The following is a 22748-nucleotide window of genomic DNA, read 5'->3' on the forward strand; positions in this document are numbered from 1 at the left end:
GAATCCATAAATGGCTGTGATTTCCACACTGATTGTATCTGGGGTGTTCAGACTTGAAGTGAGCAAAGTGGACAAGACCCCAAGCTGCCCACGGGCATCACAGTCCAGGTCCTCCATGGCCTGGGCAGGACTGGCCCAGCTCAGTGCCTGGCAGGGATGCTAGGTCCCCAGAAGCATGCACGCCCTCAGAGCTCTGCCCCTGACCCAGGGCCGCCTCCATGCTGCAGAAATGGCTGAGAACTTCGGTTTTTTGATGCTTGAAATTCTATCAGTAAATACATCTGATAAGAAAAAAGAAAATATAATACATCAGTGTTCACTGCGCAAGATAACAAAGGACTTCAGCTGCAGGGCATCCTAACTTGGTAGGATATTTGATTTCTTTGAAAAAGAGGGGGCAAATGAACTTTGAGTGTCTTAGTGAAGACACCACGTAGAAATAACCTGTGAGAGAAGAGCCCAGAGAGGTTAAAACCCCAAACAGTGGAGCGGAAAGCTCGGAGGGACCTTTTCCCTACATAAAAATCTTTGACAGGCACTAAAACACAGTACTTACGATGAATATTTGTATTAGTATATATGTACTTCTTAGTAAAGTGAACCAAAGAAAAAATAAGATAATGAGGAATAATACACCAAGGAGAGAGAGGTGGGGAGACTTTATTTTGTGCTTGGATTTCAGAAAACTTCAGAACCGGAACGGGGGAAAGGAAGAGAAGCAGATTCGCAAACCGATTAGACAGATTGCCTGACTTTTGCCTTTTAATCCTAACCGTGCTCCTCACCCCTGGAGTTCCCGGGGTCGCTAACCATCACATCCTGTGCAGTAAACGTGACAGTTGTGTTCTGAGTAATTCTGTGGACCACAGTGCCCAGCCAGGAGCACTGTCCCCACGCTGAGGTCGTTCCGGGCATTGTTACCTTCCACACGCTTCCGACTTGGCTATGTGAAAGTGAGATGAAGAACAGGCAGCTGGGAAGAGGACCGTGAAAACCCCAGTCCCACGCACAGATGCACACAGTCGTGGGTCACACACATGGAGGAACAGCGTCCTCACTCTCAGAATGCAGGCCTCCCTCTTCAAGGGCCCAGCTTCGAGGCCCGGAATGCGTTTGGGGGCTTCCCACCTTCCACACTGTCTGTCCTGAACCTGCACATGAAAAAAGGAAAAGTATCAGGATTTCTGCCTTTCTGTCCTCTATGCTGGAAATGCCTCCTCCCTCAAGTTCTACCAAAGGAGAAATGAATGTTCTATGATTGCCAATATCACGTCACTAAATATTGACACAGTAAAGCATCTGGAGTTTCGTGAGTCCTTCATACAAACAAGATGAAGATATCCCTAATTTAGAAGATAGAGCATGTGAAATACATTAATTAAAATCTATTTCGTGCCATGTTCTGCCATGTCTTATAGAAAGTGTTTCTAAAAGTCCTCAGAACCCATAATTAAATCAGGTGTGAATGAGGCTGCCTTGCAGCTTAGCGGTTCAAGGAGAGTCAGAGATGTCAAACTCTGCCAAGAAACGTGCAGAAGATACAGTGTATCTTGCGATAGCCATTTAACTTCGCACGGATGTTAGCTGTGTTCTTCTTGAATCCCTGCATCTCAAGCCCATGGGCCAAACGCCTGCACCCCTCCCACGGGCGGAATCCGGACAGCTCCGCTTACTCTTCTAGGGCTTTGATGATCGAAGCAAACACAAATGAATTAATTCGTCTTGCAAAAGCAAACTGTCTGTCTGCCCTCCTGTCTTCTCCGGCCCCCTTTGTTTTCTTTCTCATAAGCCCTGCAAGGAGAAAACAGAGAACAAAAAGTCTCAGGTTGGTGCTGTTTGCCTTGGTGAGCCCGGTGCTGTGGACCTGGCGGGAAACAAGTCGTGTGAGCTCGGCCGGGCGATGCAGGAGCTGGTGGGGGACGAAGTAGGGCGGGTGGGGGCTCACTGGGCTCCTGGTGCCACGTCCTGCTGCCCCAAAGCTCTCCCTCCGTGGACCTCGGGCCACAGCAGGAAATGGCAGCAGCTAGAGGGCCCCGAGGGGACGGGCGGAGCTGTGCGGAAGAGAAGAGGATCAAAGTGGGCCGAGGCCAGGCTGCAAGTCGGTTCCCAGAGGTCCTGCTCTCCCGTCTCTGTATCCTGTGGGTTCTTCGTTTACGGAGGGTGAGCAGGTCACTACAAAGAAGCTCTGTATTTCTGTAGATCGCGCACATCCTCTAAATACCTGGCTGAAATTAATGCCTTTATACTGCACTGATGTGGAAACTGAGGTAAACGGAATCATAAAGGCGACTTACCAAATCCTCCTGTTTTCAAAATAGGAATGTTAGCTTTCTTCATTCAAAGCTTAAAGTATGAATGTAAAAATCTCTAAAATCCATGTGCAAATGTAACGATGATGACATAATGATTCGATTGTCTTGTTAAGTATAAAACATTCAGAAATTCTTATAAAGTACTCAGCTTTGCAAAGCACCCACGAGTGTTAAATACGTTTAGATGGGTTTGTGTAGAGGCACCGCACTGGAAGATACAGTAATTTGTCTTATTATGAAATATATTGCCAAACAATCTGATTTTTTATGGCTGGTGAAACATGAATTTTGAATTTAAAAAGTAAAGCAAAATAAAAACAAAACTATAAAAATCATCGTGAATCAAATGAGAGTGACCTAAAACTGTTTAGCAAATAATTGTCCTGATAAGAGACTTAAATTCTCTTTTTAATTTGCTCCCAAGGGCTGGGCCCGGTCTTGCTGAGTGCAATTGTCTGAAGGCAGCTTCTGCACAGAGGCTCTAACCTTGACTGGGCGAGACCTGCAGGTTTGGCCTGAGTCTGAGGCTTTGGTAGACACTGCCTGCCCCGCGGTGCTGCTACCCTAGGACCACGTCCGAGAGAGAGCACAGGTCCTGGTCGGGAATTGAGACTTCTGTTACTTTGCAGTGAGTTGCAAAGGGCAGGGAAAATGACGACGTAACTGCCAAGTGACTGTCCCGTATCAGCAATTCTTAAAAATACAACTAAAAAGCTACAGTTGTCAATTTGGCAGGGTTTAGCACCTATAATCCCAGCACCCTGGGAGGCTGAGGCAGGAGAGTTGCAGGTTTGAGCCCAGCCTGGCGAATTTATCAACTTACCAAATTTTAAAAAGCAGTGATGTGTCTCAGTGTGAGGGCCTTGGTTCAACCCTCTGTACCAATGTGCATAGGTAGACATTAAATATATGTGATTTTCTTTGGCTCCCTTCTACCTACTTGTTCAAAATTACCTTTTATTTCGCAGAAGGTTAGAATTTTCAGTATCACCTGCTGCCGCATTTACTTTCCATTTCTGTTCGTGTTGGAATTTTCTCTGTAAGGAATCAGGGTGCCTCTCCAGCTGTGTTTCAAAGAGAATCAATTTTCTCGAATTCTCATTTGTCTCTTTAAATGACAACAGATTCGCTTCATGTGTGAAACAGAGTTAGAAGGCTGTGAGGAGCTGGGCTGCAAGGCGGCAGGTGTCACCGTCCACGCGCCTGCCGCCCACTGTCAGTGCGGATCTGCGGCGGACCCTCCCCGCGAAGAGCAGCTGCCTCTGTGTGTAACTCCAGTCGCAGGGCGCAACCACGGCCCGGGCGGGAGGAGTCAGCGATGCCTGCAGCAGCCCCGGGGGACTCCGCTCGTGCTCAGTCTTCGCACTGCATTCCGGGGGAGTCAGCACTGCGCCCCCAGTGCTCTGGGGGATCTTATCCATGGCCAGGTGAAGGCTTACACTAATACGGGTGGCAACTGTCCAGAGACGCGCCGAGTGCAGCCGGGGAGCCGTGTCTGGGCCTCCCACCCGCCCAGCGGCAGCTGGCAGTGCGGCAACAATTCCTGTTATGTTAAGGTTTCCTAATGTCATACCCTTGACAGGAGGCTGCTCGAGGAATCATAGGACAACAAAAGGCACGCTTTGAAGATTAAGCCGTTGAAACAGCCGTCGGATGTGATTATCACGGAAAGCACTTGACGCCGTGTACATGTAAGGAGGAATACGAAGGTTCGAGGCAGTTTCTAGGTGCAAAGCTTCAGGTAACACATGCACATCTCCTCCAACTTTTCTCAAGGTGGTGGGGCTGTTACAGATCACCTTGCACGCTTGTAAACAGTTAATGTGTTTCAGAGTTGTGTGGTTTAACCGCTTCCCCAGATAAGGGGAGAAAATTCTGGTGGAACCAGGAGCCTAGAGAACAAAATACCTGGACCCCAACACAGCGGTTTTGGGGTGTCCGGGATGATCCCTGACGTGTTTGCCAGTCTGTGGAAACGCTGGGTTCTGTGGCAGGCGTGCTTAGGGTGCAGGGACTCAGGGCTGTGTGTTCCTCTCCCCACACCAGGCGTCTGGGCCTCTGGGTTCCAACCGCGCTTTCTCCTTCAGGCTTTGGTGCTCACACAGCGATCCTCTTCAAAATGCCTGGAAATGAAACTACTTTACCAACCAGGCATTGCGTACACGTGTTCGTGGGTCAGAGGGGACACGGAGCTGGGTCCTCGCCGGTCCCTGTGAATCAGTTTCATCTCAAGTCCCGCATCGGCACCCCAGGCGTGGTCAGCTCAGTCCAGGTGGCCTTAGAATAAGGACCTCTCTGAGGACAGGAGATGGCACCTTTGTTATAACTGTTGCCAGGTCTGCATCTGTGAGAACTGTGAATGTGACCTTCAAACAAGCACGGAGAACTCCCTGCAGTCCAGGCGGTGAACTCACAGCACTGTCAGCCCTGGCTCTGTGTTACGCAGCAACTAAGAGAGATGACCACTGCCTCTGCTGCTGAAACCAGCGTTCCAGCCATCAATCCGCCCTCCGGCCTCGAAGGACCACAGCTCCCTGTCACCAGTAGCCGCGCAGTCCTATTGGGATCAGTGAGTCGCTCTCTGCATAGAGAAAACCACCAGGAGCTTGGGACAGTGCAGGTAGGCTCAGCGCTGAGTACACGCGCACAAGGAACTGTCCAGGACGATTTCCGGGAGATGAGCCACTTGATTCTCACAACAGCCAAGAGGTGGTCTAGAATTACGGCCCTCATTGTACCAATGTAGAAACTGACGGTGAAGCAGTTAGTGAACTAATTCAAGATGACAAAACTAGTAGGGCAAAGAGGTGGATTTTGAAACGAAGAAGTCTGGTACCAACCAGTCTTGACTGGGATGCTGCTGCTTCTCCAAAATAGGACGGCAGCAGAGGCTGCTTATGTGGCTATTAGTTTGTGTGCTTTTAAACCACATAAATCTTGTTTTATTTATTGACTTACTGACTTTGTTCTGGGGATGGAGTGAAGGGAAGCTAGGAGGGTGCTTGGAGCTATGTCCCTAGCCCCAGACAAATCCTGTTAAATAGGGGTATGGGAACGTTCTTACCTAGGAAAGAGCCCCCTTCTTATCATGAGAAAGCATCAATTCACATTTATCGGTGCCTTGTAATATTTCCTTATCGTCCACAGCACCCTGCTCTGATGCTTTGTCTGCATCTTTTCATTCTACAGTTTAATCACACTTATTCTGTAAATTAGAAAGCAGAACCAAAATTTTGTAGAATTGGCACTATGGAATTAAGGTTAGGAGAGTGAACACTGAATTCTGAAACAGCAGGTTCAATTCTCCAGTCCCAGCTCAGTGCTGCTGTAAGCCTTGGCAAATTATTGCTTTTTGACTTCTGTGCCCTCACTCTTTCACATTCACACGTGGAAATGAAGAGGTATGCTGTCGATATTAATATTTTATACTCATGTCATACTGTATTGAATTTTAAATGTTATAATGTACATAAAGCACAGTACCTGAGACACAGAAAGTAGATTTTAACTCATTTCCATTTTCGAAGTTGTGCAGCAGATATAGTTTGTTCGATATTGTATTTGTTTTCTCTTTTAAAGGGTATATTTTCCTACATAGATAACCTTGAACTTAAGTCATACAGTCATTCCCAACCCAGTCATTACTAATATTCATAATAAAGAAAATGCTAAACAATGAAAATTATAAAGATCTAACTAATAAAAACAGTATGGAAACTAAAGTCAGGAGTAGAACTGGAGAAATCCAATGCCTTCACTTTAACTATTTGTACTGTTTGTTTTAGAAAAGATATCTATGACAGATTTAATGTTACACCTCTTTAGGAAATACAGCTTAAAAGATTTGGAAACTGTGGACACCGACGTTATCAAGAACTCTGGGAACAATATAGAAGATCTTCCTCAATCAAGTATGTAATGAGAAAAAAATTTTGTTTTGTTGTAACTGGTCTATAATGTTTTTCTCACTTTGTTGTGGACCCACAGCCATAACCTGCCTGTTGCCTTCCTCTAAAATAGTCACAGAAAGCCACAGACCCCAGAGCACACACTAGATAGAAACCTTGGAAAGCTGCTTAATTGAACTGCTTTGAAAAGGTTGTTTTCTTAACGCTGCCGGTGATTCACGCTCGGAGACAGATGTCCACTCCATGTTGTTTCTGCTGGATGACTGAAACACAGAGCCTTTCACGGGTTTGCTCCACTGGAGCGGAGACGGAATGCTTGCAGTTGTGTAAACAGCTCCGTGGGCAGCCTCGCACCATGCCTGTGGAGACATTCGATGAGCAGGCCCGGTGGGTAGGCGCTCACACAATCCCGGCACAGTTTCCCCTCCCCTGGACACCAGTGGGACTCTGGTCCTGGTTCTTTCGTGAGTTGGGGCAAGGAGTCATAAATTACGTGCAGGTGATTTGGGTCAAGGACAGATGGCAGGCAGAATTCAGTTCCTAGAGGCCTTTCACTGTTCACGTGGGACAGCCGGCGCTCTGAAGAGCCATTGGCCAGTCACTGCCCACTGACCCACTCGGGCAGAGGCCTGGAAACAAGGACAGCGGAGCCGGGAGGGCATCCAGCCAGCAAGGGGACTGGGCCTCCTGCCTGGGACTTCTCAGCTGCAGCAGGCCCAGATCTGAGGGCTGCACAACGGAAACGGTGCCTTCCAGATTGCTCTTCTCTTCACCGTTGCTGTGGAGAGCGTTCTGTCACACTTGCTTTCTAGAGAGTGTGTGTAAGGCTGTTCAGAATGTATCTAGCTTTAATAGAAATCCTGAGGGAACTAATTAGTCATCTCTTTTAAGTCTATGTAGCTCAGAAAACATTACTATATCTGATATGAATGGCTTCATGAACATCATCGGGACAAAAAATAGCAATAAAATTTGGGGACATTATGTTTAATAAAGTTTAGCCTTCACCCAATACATGGCAGAATACAGGTTTAAAAATACATAACATTGTTTTTAGTATCCATAGTTTTGAATTTCATGCCATCCCCCACTTTTTTTTGGCTACAACTACAGTATTCTCTGAGTTTCTTTTATTTCCTTATATTCTCCTGTACTGTAATTATTTTAATAAGGAAATGGGAAATCCCAGGCTGGAGGAAAGTGATGCATGATACAGGGCTTCACTGTGTGCGGACTTGGAAGTCTTCAGTGTGCTTGCATTAAAGTAGATTTCCAATGCTCAGCAACAGGACAGTGACTTTTTAATTCCTTGTTACACCTTAGAATTATCAGGAAAGGTGGCCAAATTCTACCTTCAGATAAATTACTCAGTTTCTGAGTATAAATCCTATAATCTCCCCAAATTATTCTCATAGGCAGCTAGACCCAAGGCTCATTTTACTATGGAAATTAAGTGCCTACTGAAGGTTTTCTTCATGTTTCATATATGGTTAGGCATAATTTCAATATTTTCTTTTACTTCTTATCTATCACCAGAAAGAATGAATTTTTCGAATTAATCCTCAGGATGTAAAATATAGGCCTTCAGATTGCTTTATAAAGTAGACTTACAAAAAGGTATTTTTGGCCAATAGACTTCAGTAGTAAAGTTTTATTTTAAAGTATCTTTGTTGGTAATTAAAACACAAATAAAGAAAGCCTACATGTACAAAATATGACCTTTCTTCTTGTGTGCATAGCCACAGAATTCTTAAAAGACAGATCGCTTGCATATCCCACTAAGGTCAAAAAATTTGCCCCATATTTTATCTTTTCTACATATATAACCCTATTATATATTCTAATAATATAATTATACAATACATATTATAAATACATATTATTACTAACATTCTGAATGTTACTTAGAATAGACATAACAATGTATACACAATGTTAGAACTTTTGTCAATATTGGGTATATGAACCAATCGCTGCAGCTTCTGAAGTCTGCCAATCCTATATGTCAGTAATGAATCCCTCACTGCCACGGCCTGTTCCAGTAGCTTGGCCTTGCTAAGTGCCAGGGTTAGCTTTGCTCTACCCGCACCGCTAGGCGACGTGCTTTTGTATGTTTTAAATGAATGTAGATCTTTGGACGCTGCTGACAAATCTGTGTATTTCCTCACCCAATAAAAAATGAGACATTTCTCTCCCGGTTCTGCAGCCATGGTACAGAGCCAACAGGAAGAGAGAACGTCAGGTTCCTGCTCTCTGGGATGCCCCAGAGGCAGCAAGGGTGCTTCTGAGGGTGAGTGTGTAAAGGGAGGCACGGTCAGGGGCAGGATGTTTCAGGATAATTTTAGAATTTCAGGCTTAAAGAGGTAATCCTTTTAAAGAGTCCCCTGCAGATCCTAGTTGTGTGCTCTAGCTCTTCTTGGAGACACACGGGGTTTCCCAAGAGTGGCTAGTGCTTTTGTGAGTTCCTATTCCCTCAAAGCCTTCTGAGTCTGTAGGGTAAGACTCGATGGTAGCAGGGAGAGGGGCAGAGGGAGTGGGTTTGCCGGTCATCATTCCTGCTGCTGACATTAGAGAATATGTTTGGGGGAATCACAGATTTAGTGGAGTGTGCCTCGGCTCTGATTCTGGGGAAATGCTGCATTAGTGTTCACTACCCGATAAAAATTCAGGAATGGAAGCAAAGCTGTGTTCTGTGCTTCTGTTTGGAAACCAGATTGACCAGGAGCGGAAGCATTCCCGAACTGAGGCGTGACTGTAATCTTAAACAAATCAGAGTATACAACCCACGGGCAGCAGTAACACACTTCCAAAGAGTCCCTCTGGTTCCAGTACCTATGATTTGAGCTAGAAAACATTCTACCATTAAGAATTTCCTTTATTTCTCATTGTGGAAATAGTACAAGAAAGAGAACATTATGACCAGAACGTGGAATAGTTCTTATTTCTGTTTGTGTTTAGTAAGAGAAGTGAACTTTGAAATAGGAACCTCAGATTCAGTGGATTTGGCTTCCAGAATAAAGTAAATATCAAAGGTGTCCTCTGGCCATCAAATAAAACATTCCTTCAGTTAAATAATCACTTTTTTCATTTCCCCACCATTAAAATATTTGCCTGGCAGTAAATATTTTTTTCCATTCATCAAAGATAAATTTTCTGGTAAAAAAAAATGCTTCCAGTGCTTGTTAAACTATTTCCAGTTTGTACTTCACAGTGTTAGGGTGACAAGAAAAAGTGTCCTTAAAAGGTATTGATTTTCTAAAACACAGAGATCTTTAAGGTTTAAAAAAAAAAAAGCATGTCATTCAGTACTTTTCATGGCCCAGCCTGCACCTGCATGACCCTTATCCATAACAATGCATTAGAGTTGACAAAGCAACATATATATATGTGAAAAGAGGCTGCCATCGATGGGTGAAGAATTCTTAGTTAAAGAACATAAGCACTAGTAGGAAGGGTTTCTGAGGAACCAACCATAGTTATGCCTTCCTGCAGGAAAACCTTGCAATTCACTCTTTTGCTTGATTTGTGAGCTTTTCTACTTATGTCTTATTTATACCTCCATAGGCATCTAGAAAGAAAAATAAATCAGATAGGACTGAGGCTATAAGCCATCGGTTTGTTTTTTATTAGGTAAAAAAACAGTAATACAATTTTTCATTGTATTTCATTTAGAGTAGAGCTGATGTGAATTTCAGTAGTTGAAATCCCTTTTCTCTTATCAGGAACTTTCTATTTTATAATAAATACACCCACACACAATGTATGAATCTATTTGTGCGTATGTGTACATATACAGGTATACCTAATTGTCAGCTAATTATAATCGGTGTGGAACAAAATTCTTTTGGTTGTTGTAGAGAAGAGGTGGTGACCTTATATTACACTTTCTTCTTTTCCTATCTACACCTCTCCTTTTCTTGTTTATTTTCATTTTCATGCAGAATAAGGAAATTTAGGCTGGAAAAGGTTGTGCAGCAGTTGCCCATCCTGCTGTCAGGGTCATTCACCTGCAACCACTTGTTTTTTTTTTTTTTGGTAACGGGGATCGAACTCTGGTCTTTGCACTTGCAAGGCAGGCAGTGGAATCACAACCACTTTTATTATTTTCCAAATTGCCTCTGTCTTGGGACTTAAAAATTATGAGCCACCAGCGTCCCGGAGCAGGGGCTAATCTAGTCCTGGTGCTCTCTGAGGGACACTGTTGGGCCTTGGTAGAATGCGCTGTTGGCTATGCCTGCCTGCCCCACCTATGACAGGCTCTCTGGGGAGACACCCAGCTTCTACACTTTGAGTTCATTTTACAAATATTGGTGTTTTCCTGAAAAAAGCAGCTTTCATATTTGTGGTACACCCCAGACAACAAATCTGGGCCCCTCTTTGTGTGTCCATCCTATCTCCTCTGCCTGGGTCAGTAGCTTGATACAGGGAAGTATTTGACACATCTTTGTTGAAGAGAAAATGAGTAAAGAAAAATGCATTGGGTTATCAAGTTTATTTTATTTTATTTCACTTTGTCAATATATACTCTAATTAAGGTTTGTTTGTTTGTTTGTTTGTACTGGGGATCTAACTTGGGAACATGTGCTTGCGAGGCAGGTATGGAACCACTGAGCTAAATCCCCGGCGATGAGGGGTATATTTCTATTCATTGCTCAGTTAATCTAATGAAATCTGACAAGGTTATAAATTCAGGCACCAGGACCACTGGAAGTGAGCAGAAGTTGAATTACTGGTCATACTGTTACTTTTGAGCTTTTGCACTATAAATCAAACAACAATTTTCATACAATTCATTGACGCATTAATTTATCTTTTAATTAAACCTATAACTCCGCTATCACTGTTAATAACTGAGCTCCATCTTGCTAACATTTCTACAGTGATTAAAAGTTCTACTATGTTAATTAATAAATATTGTTTTATTAGGGTTATCCACTGAGGAAATTTCTCATGTAAGCCTGACAGATCTCTACGTAAGTACTGTGAGATCCACCTGTCACCAATCTATCTATGCCACCTCTATCTATGTGGGGTAATCTGTATATGAGGCTGGCTATCGAAAGGTACACTGAATATTTGAATTTTAAATGCATTCATCACAGTAAAAGACACATCGCCATAAATCCTCTTCACAGTCTTCCCCTGGTTTTGGGCGCACTTAGCCCACTGTTCTTATCACTTCCTGAAGCAGCTCTGGAGTCCTCTTTCAGGACTGTCTTTATAAAGTGGGACAAAAAACAATACAGCGAACACTGCTGCCAAGTGCAGTGCAAGGGACAGGCAGGCCCATAAGACATCACGGCGCGTCCTCACTCCTCTTGCTCACTACATCTGGCTCTTCCCTAGATAGAAAATGACTATGAAGTGAATCTTTTTTAATTAATTCAGGACAGCAAGGCAATTGCAACTGAAGAATTAAAGGCACTCAGGAAAGAAGATTTTCAGAACTGGTTCAGAAAATGGTAACAACCATGGGATACCTGTGTTGCACATGAGTAGGGGCATTTTGAGGGGATGACTGGCAACTTGTCTCTTACTGTTATTTTTAACTTAAACTTTTTATTTTTAAACTTAAACAGACACCGCAGTTTTCAATCACATCTCAGTAGTTTTTCTCCTAGGTATCATTTGCTAAGGTATCATTTCCTATTCATCTGCTAAGGTTAAATGCTTTTTGTCACCTGATGAACCTCGGGGCCTGGATAAGCTGGTGAACACTTTTTTCTATAAGTCTTTGTAATTACGGGCCCAGGCCTGATCACAGTTAGTCTGCTCTGGTTTTGACAGGGTTGATTGTGTCTACCAGGGTTGCAGTGCTGAAACTTCAACCCATTGTGAGGTGCACAGTGGAAAGGTAGTCAGAGCATGGTGTTTAAAGGTTGGATCTTTGGGGGTGGTCAGGGTCAGATGAAGTCATTCCTGTGGAGCTTGCATGACTGGGCATTCAAAGATGGCTTTGTGAGCAAAGAGGACACAGGCTCTGGATCTCTGGGGAGGCTGGGTGCAAGAACTCCCGGAAGCTTGAGATAAACACATTTCTTTCTTTATAATGTTACCCAGCTTTGGTGATTTCATTATAGTAACCACAAAGCCTAATTGACAGAGTTGTACTTAACTCTGCTTCCAAATTAGCCTTCTGGAGTGCCCGCTTCTGCTCAGGGATTTAAGAGTTTAGATGGGTAGTGCTGGCTGCCGTTCCATATGAGTTCCACGAAGCAAATGTTGGTCTCCAAAACCTCCTTTGGAGACCACCAAGCTGGAGCTTGCTTACAATTTTGTTTCCATCTGAGTTAAGGTTTGTAGTTTCTTTTGGAGCTCAGAGTTCTCATATGTTTCTGGTTTGTGTAACCACAGTGTCATTAGAAATAGTCCAATACCAGGTTAAGATATCCAGAAGTGATGAGAATTTTAGTCATAATAGAATCATGATATTTTAGGAAATTGTCAAAATTCAACTGGCAAACACAGTGTTTTAATATAGTAACCTCACTGCTTGGTACTATGACTGTCAACAGTGATTCAGGCTGCTGTGAAAATGTTTACATTGACTTTTCATTGCTATCAAGTTTTGTATCAGTATCTAAAATTCTGCATTAAACTTGGAAATGTACTCTGCTTTACATTTCACAGTGGATTTGTCTACCTAAATGGAAACACTAGGTGGACGTCTGAGTAGTGCATTCATTTCTTTGATTATTTTCTTTTATTTCCCTGTGGTTTAGCTTAGTAAGAAACTCATGAAATAATCACACATAAGTTAGTCCTGAGAAACATCTTCCCCCTTTTTTTTTCCTGCAGAAGACTATTTCTGTCCTTGCTAATGTGTCACTTTAATAACCCCTAGGGCAAGAGAGTTTCAGGTGATTTCTGATTGATTTTGTTGGTTTTTTGTTGCAGTTAAATATTATTTTAATTGTGAAATTTTTGGTAAGTGCTACCAGAATAATTTTTGCCTTCATATACATATTTCAGAAAATATTTCTATTCTGTACTTTCAAAATCAGTTTTCTTTTCTGTTTTACATTATTCAAGAATCTGAAAGTTGAGCTTAGACTCAATTTTATCCCGGACTTTACATTTTTGTCAAAAATTAATAATCTAAAAATCTTGGTGCCTTTAATAGAAAAGGCAACAAGCGATCACTTAGTACAAAGCACTAATGAAGACATTCCTTCCTGCAAGGGCGAGAGGGTAAATGGCTTCCTGGTGGTGGTGTGTGGTGGAGGAAACCCAGAATCCAGCTCTCAGGCCTCCACTGCGGGCCTCTCTCTGCATCTGCTACTTTGGCGCAATTGTGTTAACCTTGGACTGCACAGGCAGGTGAAGGGAAGCAAGCGGATGTTCGGTGAATGCTTTTCTCCCTCGGTTGCACTGGAAAAGTAAAAACGCAGCATGCCGAGCAGGGCAGAGGTGCCCTGCCAAGGGCTTCATCTTCTCAGCTCGGAACTTCGGTCCTTCTGTGCAGGTGATCCTGGAGTTGCAGAAGAGCAGTTTCTTCCATCTCAGTAGAAATTATCCCATTTCTCATCCCAACAGTAGAATTACTGACCACACTGCCCTATGGTTCAGAATATGAAAAGTCCAAGATAGAATTATCTCTTTGCCAGTAGAAATTTCCCATTTCTCATCCCAACAGTAGAATTACTGACCACACTGCCCTATGGTTCAGAATATGAAAAATCCAAGATAGAATTATCTCTTTGCCTTTACATACCACTGCTCAGTTCTACAGAAACATGTTTTTCCAATTCTTTGAGAATACTTCTGTTCCCTCTGTGCTTATCTGTAAAGGACAGCAGGAGAAAATGCCTAATTAAGAACGATGTAGACAGTCCTGCTCTTACCAGGGGCCTCAGAAGCCTGCCTCAAGGCTGCTCATCTGGGATCGCTGTTCAAAGCTGAGTGCTAATTGCTATTTTCCTGCACAGGTGAGTGGGTACATGCTCCAACAGAAGTGGGCACAGTTACTATTTCTCCCCCTGAGGAAGAGTGTAAGGGAGCCCGGGAAGCCAAGGTCTCCGTCCACACTGGCAGCCTTGTTTTTTAATTCTGTCCCACAGCCGCCAGTGCCCTGGCATCCTCTGATACCGATTTTCTCTTTGCTAGTGCAATTCTCAAGCACGTAAAACTAAGTGCAGCTACAGTAGCACTGAAGAATACTCAAAAAAAGTTCGCATAAAATTTGAAGAAGAAAGCAGTGTTTACACATAACATAGCCGGGAAGGGACAGCCGCAGTGGTGTGGTCCAGACTTAGTCATAATACAGAGTCTCTTCCCACCTCCAGATGGTAATAGGCCACCAAAGTACCAGGGAGAGAGAAGAGCATTCCTTTTGTTCCCTCAGTTTTTGATGATTTAGACCTCTGGCATATTCTCACCTGAAACAAGGGTTTAGAGCAAACAGTGAGCAGGTCAGGAGAACCTGAGTGTTTCTGTTGACCACTGACGGCCGTGTGGGGACTGTGTTCCCCTCTCAGAGACGTTACCCTCATCAGTCCTCCATGTACTCTGCTAACACCTGTACTCACAAGAGCCGGCACCAAAGCCCTGGGCTCAGAGGGCAGTTCCCCATATCTGGTCCTGACTTTGGTCCCGAGCTCCACTGCAAGGCATTTTGGTCTTCAATGTATCCCCTTCTCTCTGGGCTCTGGATCATTTCAGAGATGCTGTCCTTGACATCAGGCCCTGAACTGTAACCCCTGAGTCATTGGCCACATCTGGCTTCTTTCTTGTCTCCTCACCGCTTGGTAGAAATGCACACTTGATCCCTTCTGGTGGTTCTGGGTCATTGGCAGGACCATATTTCAGACTTTATTGGTGGTTTCCTCACTGACCTTTGTGCACTCTCTCCCACTCTTTCTAGTCCATCTCATACCCTTCAGACAGTAAAACTTCTCCCTGTACCCTTAAAGTCTGTATCCCACAGATTTGGTGATTCCATAACAACTATCATATCTGGTCTTGCACAAAAAGGAAAACAAACTTTAACAGTTTTGTGTTAACTCCTAAGTGTAAGAATTCTGCAGACAGACATGCTCGTCCTCCCTGAGTTGGTGTCACGCCTACTTCTCTTAAATTACCTCCCCTCCACAACTTTGGGTGCACCCAAGTCACCAGCCTTCATCTCTGCTCAGCTACAGTCTTGATTCTGGCTACTGCTGTGAGAATCCTTCTCTTTGGAGAACTGTCCACTGCTTAAACTCGACAATGTTGCAGCAAACATTTCCCAGCCTCTGGGTTAGTTGTGAAAAGGATCAGACTCTTGGATTCAAATCCATGCCCAGGCAGGGGGATCTAAATTAAGGTGAGCTGACAAATGCCCTGCAGGTCTCGCAGCTCACAGCAGTAGAGCCTAAGTCTCATGCCTCAGGTCCTTGGCAAGGTGGCAATGGTTCTGTCTGATGGCTTCGCCCAGTAACACGCAGACTCCCAGATTTCACCTTTTCAGATCTCATGCCTGGTCCTTGGCAAGGTGGCAATGGTTCTGTCTGATGGCTTTGCCCAGTGTGCAGAGGGAAGAGAACCAGAGTCACACACGGGCTTTTAGAGTCTCCTGCACTGCCTGCAGCTATGCAGGGGAACAAACCCTACCTCGGTTGTGGACAGGGAACAACTAAAACCTTTGATAAAGCAGTCGCTGGTGGACACAGGGCTTCCTAAACCACAGTGCCCATTGTGATGATGGAAAGAAAGAAGGGTGCCTATTGTGAAGGGTTGCTCTGAAGGGTAAATGTGATGATACATCCTACAAAGGGCTTGCTGGGAGTTTGGTGCTATACACGTGCTAAATAAGCTTGAGTTATAATAGGTTTCTATGGAGCCATCTACAGGCAGCACAGAGGCCTCAGGCCTCTTGCTCTTGGTTTCTTCCAGGCCAAACAAGATGAGCCAGGGCTTTGTGCTGGTTGCTTATTTCAGAGAAGGGCCCTGGGGAGCAGGAGTGAGGAAGTGGGAAAAGGAAAACTGGAAAGTCTCTTCCCATGTGGCGCCCACACTGAGTCCCACAGGGACAGAAGAACCATCCACCTCAGAGAAGAAAGTGAGAGAAACAGGGACAAAGGGAAGGAGCAAAGGTCTGAGCACGGAGGGGCTGAGAATGAGATCGAGGGCTCAGGAAGTGGCCAAGACAGTGCTCAGGAAGATGCTGGTCCTTTTCCTTTTCACACTTCCGAGGTCCCACTCGGGCTCTTGGAAACATGTGATTTTAGTCGTCATCACCACATGCTCAATGCAGAATCCTGTTCTGTTAGTCTTTCTTTATTTATTGTACTTTAAATATACACTAGGAACATTTATTTTAACACTTCTGAGTGACATTTCTCCGTGCCCAATGAATCCTCACGTTGTAGGGGCACCTTTGCCTGTGTGTTCACCTGGTTTTGATGGAGACTCTGGGCCTTTGTGATCAGACACACGGCATGCGACGCTTTCCACCCCTGGCCTCCCCAGAGCCTCCAGAGAATGAACCATGGCATTCCAAGGCCAACTTTGGCGCCACAGTCAGAAGCCCCATCAGATGAGGCGGCAAGGACAGAAGAGCCGGGAGGGGGACAGTCGGCTCCCAGTCGGCTTCCTGGGGCTGTCAGATTGCCCACCTGCCCCTTGACCTCAGGGTCTCAGGAGCTGACAGAGTCCTGGCTGCCTGTAGACCTCTGAGTCTGGAAAGCCTCCCTGGACCCAGCGCTGTCAGCCTGTAAACAAAGCAACTTACAGCTCCTCAGAGTTCCATGGCCTCGTAAGCAGTTAGATGTATCATTGCCATCATCTCTGGAAAGATCCTTAGACATCAGCTCTCCACCTGAGACATGGGAGTTATAATACGTTAGAGTACTGATTCAGGTGAACAAGAATATGGACCCTGTAAATGATTTCCAAAGAGCCTGATGTACACAAAAATGCATTTGTAATAACTGTTATTAATGAAGATTGCCTTTTGGCATTTTAATTGAAAACATCTAATGTGGACTCTTTGGAGCCAAGATTCAGATACTTAATACAGGTTACTTGAATGCCTTATAATTATTTTAAATTTCAGTCGTTGGCATTTTCTGAATTAACTAAAGATAAATGCCACAGTCTTCTGAGGAAATCTTCTCTGAGCACTCTCTTCTTTTGAGATGCTCTACTCTAAGAACTAAATTCTGGGACGATCCCATCGGGCGTGGCAGTAGCTGGGCAAGCCAGCTCTGAGTGCAGGGAAGATGGAGTCACAGCTGGGCGGCAGTGGGTAATGCACAGAAAAACGACGCGGAAGGGGAGATACTGCCTTATCATCAGTGAGGCTGCAATGATCCGCTGGGAACTCAGAGAGCAGGTGATGGGCCCTGATGCCACATGTTAATGTTTATATGAAACATAGCTCCCTCTCAAGATGACTGTGCTATTTCTTTAGATGCATATTTTATAAGGAAATCTTCAAAAAGTAATATTGATATACTCATTGATAAAGCAAAACGTCTACTTCCAAATAAAAATTTATAGTTTTTAATAAAAGTCAGCAAGTGTCATCTCCTCCGAGTTTTAATTTCCTTGTCTGTGGAATCTAGACGCGGTCTGTGCTGTCTCCAGCTCCTGCCTGCTGTAGGTCTTTGAAGACAGTGAGCTGTGCTGAGTCTGTTCTCCAGGGATGCTTAGGAAGGGAAGTTCACCCTTTGATACTTTGGCTAGTGACACTGAGATGCGGCTTAGCAAGTTAGGCAGAAATACAAAATGTCCTCCCTAAATGCAGGAAAAAATTCCTGGTCCTACCCCAAGTCTTTACCAAGAGAGTAGCCTACCACCGTATATTAAAAGCAAAAATGTGAATTTCCTGGGATAATAGGTATCCTGAAATTAGTAGATATAAATATAAATGATATTTTTCTGTTGCTAGCAATCCTATTTCTCACTTTGGCATGCAAATGAAAGCATGAGTCTAACGAGTACACGAAAGATGAAAGTGCAGTCGCTGACAATAGAGACAGTCGCTGTTTACATTTCCTAGCAGAAAGCAAGACAGCACTTTGGGTAGGAAGATCACTTTTAAGTAATAATTTATTGTGATATTTTACGGCATTCTTACCAGAAGTATGATACGGATTTATTTCACCTGTGGTATGAACCTCACAGAGCTATGCTAAGCACTGAAGTGTGGGAGGGAGGGAGGGAAGACAGAGGTGGGTGGACAGTGAGAAGCTGATGGCAAAGCTTGGTTCTATTGTCTCCATCCAGTCGGAGCGCAGGACTGCACTGCAAAACAAGCCGCTCACAGGTCACAGCAAAAGGGCCCAGAATGGTTAACTAATACTTGTGCTACCAAACGTGTGGGGAAGTTAGTTTGAAGTAGTTGTTACTCATTCAGTACTGGGAAAGTGTTCGAAGCAGTGTTGGTCGATCACCCCTGAAGTCTGCGTCCTGCATGTTCACACATCCCGGCGTCCGGCCAGCTCTCAGCGTGGACACACAGTGCAGGACTTGACACGACGAGGCTGCTCTCTCCAAACACTGTGCGTGTGCGCTTTCTCTGTGGAGGAGTAAAAAGTGCTCTCACGGTGTGCAGCACCAGAATAACTCCTGTCATGTTTCGGTTCTCCTGCGACTGCACCACCTCCAATGTCGGACTTTACAGCTAATCTCCATTTTCCTCACAACACTTAACATTTTAATGGCTATTACATCGATGGAGTATTTCCCGTATTTCGTTAGGACAGAGCTCACACTCCAGGAAGCACTTGGTGAAGAACGTATGTTTTATTTCTCTTCAGTTAGCAAACTTTGTCTACATGGGTTGGCCAATTATACGCTCATCAACATTATAGAATTTTATTTCCTTTGAAAGTGTACTTAATTAAAAACTTGATGTTCCATGGCTAGTTAATTGGCCTTGTTTTAATTAGCGCATCTGCAGAACACTTCAGGCTCCACATTTTCCTCATCTGTGGCTAATTGTCCTTTGGTGGCTTGTTACTGTGTGGTGCTTCCCTACTTGTTAAGGAGTCCTCTGACTGACTTAAGCTTATTTAAAAATCCATGGGACTGAATGGTTATCTCAAATTATAATTTAACTATCTCAATCAGTGTCCAAAAATTGCACATGGACACACCTGGCTAGAAATGTGCCGTAGGGGATATACATCATAATCCCATTTCAGTTTCAACCTTTGGGATTTAATAGGACATATAAGAGTATGGGACATAATTATGAGTATAGCTTGTTATATTTGAGCTTATATTTTAATCTTTTTTCAGTGAGAAAGCTTCACAGGGCAGTCCCTGAAGTGGCCAGGGAGAAGAGTGCCCACACGGCTCCCTGACTAACTCCTCCAGGGACAGATTTGCAAGGCGAAGCACAGGTCCGTCCGTGGCCAGGGCTGGGCTCTTCCCAGGAAGAAGGAATCCTACTCTCTCCGAGAGCTCTCTGTCCTCTGTCGGAGGCAGGTGAACGCGCTGTGTCAGAGCAGGCTGTGCTGGGCGAGGCCCCGGGTGGGTGGAAAGGGGTCCTACAGTCCTCACTCCAGGCTGGTCTTTTCACTTTCAGTGCAACAAGCAACTACTTGCTGCACGAACGAGGTGCCTCGGCACCTCTCTGACCGCCCTCCGGCTCCGCGAAGGGGTGCATGCTCAGGAGCCAGTGAAATACAAGTGGCTGCAGAAGCCCATGAAGGTCTGCAGTGCGCACCAGGCCAGGGCTAATGCCCTGACGCCTGTCTCCTCTGCCCCACGCTCACCTGCGGCTGGGCTGGAAAGGACACCATTTACCTCTCCCTTCCCAGGACCCTGACGCGGAAGATGCTGTCCACTAATTTCCCCTCCCCGTGTCAGGAAATATCACGGTAAAACACCCTGGACGACGTTAGATTTTTATGTCAGAGTTCAGTGTTCTTTCCTTCCAACATGATTTAAGATGCTAAACAGATTTCTAATTTAGTGTTGAATTTAATAAAAACACATTGCTAAAATCATTGCTAGCAAAATATTCTAGTCTCAGCAAAAGCTGAGCAAAGAGGTTTTCTTTGAAATTTAATTAGCCTACATGATTCTTGCCTAACGTTGTAATTTATACTGGCTGTATAAATAATATTTCCATGTAACTGCAAGACATGGAGCACTTTTAAAATATGAAAATCACACCTTTTCCTACTTTGTCTATTAATACCTGTGCTCCCTACTTTATTTTGATTTTTTTAAAGCTAAGCAGATAATTAGATTAAGTAACAGTCATGGATTATAGGTCTTCTATAAGCTTTAGGACGGGGAAGGTGAATCAGCTGAGTGGACAGATTTGAAGACGTTTCCAAACATCCTTATCCTGTGCCTATCCCTCCCTGCAAAGGAAACACACAGTTTGCTAAGATAACGTCACAAGTAAATGCCTGCTTTTAAATGCATAGCCATGTAAGCAGGACACTGAAAACATTAAAATAAAATCTACTCAGGTCTAACTCTGAAACTGTCTTCATGAAAGACTGCATCAAAATAGAAACACGGAAAGAAAGGAAAGGAATAAGTACGAGAACAGAGAGGATCATGGCCCCCACATCAAGAAGGGCAGCCAGCAGTGGAGGACACTGGAAGACCTGGAGTCAGCCTTAGATGGGCACTGGAGGGACCAGGAGAAAATCTTAGGTGGCAATTAAATGCTACCATTCCAAGTACAGAGGGCACCAATAAACTCCCAGGGGAGAACACTTGGGACTGAGGGGCAACTGTACCAGCCTCGTGTCCAACAGCAGGCACCATCTGAGGGCCGTCAGACTGAACAGTTAAATTTGTGCTGAAGGGTAAATTCCTGTAAACTTATTGACTATTTCATCCAACAGCCAGGCTGACTTTCCCTTACTCTGTCAAAGACTTAAGATCAGTCAGCCCATCAGGAGAGGTTGATGTGGGCAGGTGGCAGCAAACCGTGGTGCTTCACCTCCCAGCAGCACGAGGGCTGGGTTCTGGCCTTCGATTCCCTCGCCTTGGAGAGCATTTCAAACAGGAACAATAGCAACCATTCCACCTGTCACTGTTGCTCTATATTGAATTCCATGGAGATTTTCTGGAAGAACAAATTTGATTAATGTAACTTTTCCTTCTTATCGCTGATGACTACAGTATTTTGTTACAATTCATCAAATCTCTGCACAGCCAAGTTTTTATTTAGTGTAACTAAGCAATGCCTTAGCACATTGAAGAACTTGCAGAGCAGATATGCAGGCTTCCAAGTAATTTCAGGTACATTTTGGTCTGTTCTGAGATTCCACAGGCAAAGCACATGGAAGTCTTTGGGGAGATGAAGGAAGTGCTTTAAACAGAGGACCAAGTTCCCAGGAGGACAGCTGGGGAAGCCAGCTGAGGAAGATGAGGTGTTTGTGGTGGAACAAAGGACTCATGTGGACTGGGTGGTAAATAACTGGGGTGTGCAGGGTGCTGAAGGGTCAAGACCACATTTCAGGCTGAGTCTCAGCACCCTGAATGTCACCTGGCGGAGAACTTGGGAGAAGGCACAGGAACCGCAGGGTTTCCTCTACAATAGGGATGCGAGACTTGGAGAGTGGAGGAGTGTGGAGGAGAAACGACAGTCAAGGAAGCTTGAAGCTGACATAATCTCCTGGAGAAAGACTAGGGGCCGACTAAGCTGTGCTGCTGGGGTGAAGAGTGAGGCACGGCTCACAAAGCAGGTGTAGGTGTGAACTGCTGGACTCGGGAACCAGCCAAGTGGCACAGATGCAGGCTTGGAGGAGACCAGTGTGGTTGCCACCCTCTCTTTGCAGAAGCCTGAAAACCCCGTCGGGAACAGCAACTCCAACCGGGTGGTGTCATGGGACATGGGCACAGGCAGCATATGGCCGTGGGCAGGGGTCTCCATCTCAGGGCCCGCGCATCTGTGTCTTTCCCTTATGGCACAGACAAACAGTGGAGGTCTCTTTCTGAGCCAGCCTCTGAGCTCGCTCCTGGCTGCACTAAACTCTTTCTGCTTGACAGTTGTATTGTAATGTGTCTGCAGATGAAAGCAGGGCCTTACTCAGGGTTCTGCCAACAGCTGGCACTATTTCATACTCTTTGGGGCACTCAAAACTGAATCACTCCTTTTATTTACTAGACATTGGCAAGAAGCAGGCCAGGCCCCGTCCATCAAGGTACCCTGCCCCACACAGACACACACAGAGTCACTGCTCCACACACCTGACACACTGGAGGGGCCCGGGAACAAAGCAGCTTAGGTACTGGCCTTGCTGTGAGAACCACCCCCCAGGGGGGGTCCCGGAAAGGGCGGAGCTTGAGCCCTCAGCCCTGCTCCAAGAAATCAGGAGCATTTGCTCTGGTACAGTCACAGCCAGCCCATGGCTTCCCCCCAAGCCGCTCTAGACTTTGTTCTCCTGTCCTCCAGTATCTTCTTGCTTGGCATGTTCAACACCTACCCGCTCCCACCATGTCTGGATTCTGGTCCACAAAGGAGCAGAAAATGGGAAGTAGATTTTCAACTTTTTCCAAGACGTGCCCCTGAAATGTTCACATGATGTCTACTCAGAGCCCCTTGAACAAATTTGTTCTCAGAACCAAA

The 22748-nt window shown here is 44.9% G+C and overlaps 1 long non-coding RNA gene across 1 annotated transcript in view; it reads right to left on the reverse strand.

The window, feature by feature from the left end:
- Positions 1-1707: 1707 nt before the first annotated feature.
- Positions 1708-22748, reverse strand: part of LOC109118459 — a 61795-nt gene continuing 40754 nt past the window's right edge. The window contains exons 2-3 of the long non-coding RNA XR_002025787.1: positions 16932-17018; positions 1708-1791 (exon numbers count right to left, since the gene is read on the reverse strand). This is a non-coding gene — a long non-coding RNA (uncharacterized LOC109118459). The remainder of the gene's footprint in view (positions 1792-16931; positions 17019-22748) is intronic.

This window comes from Fukomys damarensis, unplaced genomic scaffold (assembly GCF_012274545.1).
Source record: "Fukomys damarensis isolate Sample0158 unplaced genomic scaffold, DMR_v1.0_HiC HiC_scaffold_4, whole genome shotgun sequence".
Classification (NCBI taxonomy): domain Eukaryota; kingdom Metazoa; phylum Chordata; class Mammalia; order Rodentia; family Bathyergidae; genus Fukomys; species Fukomys damarensis.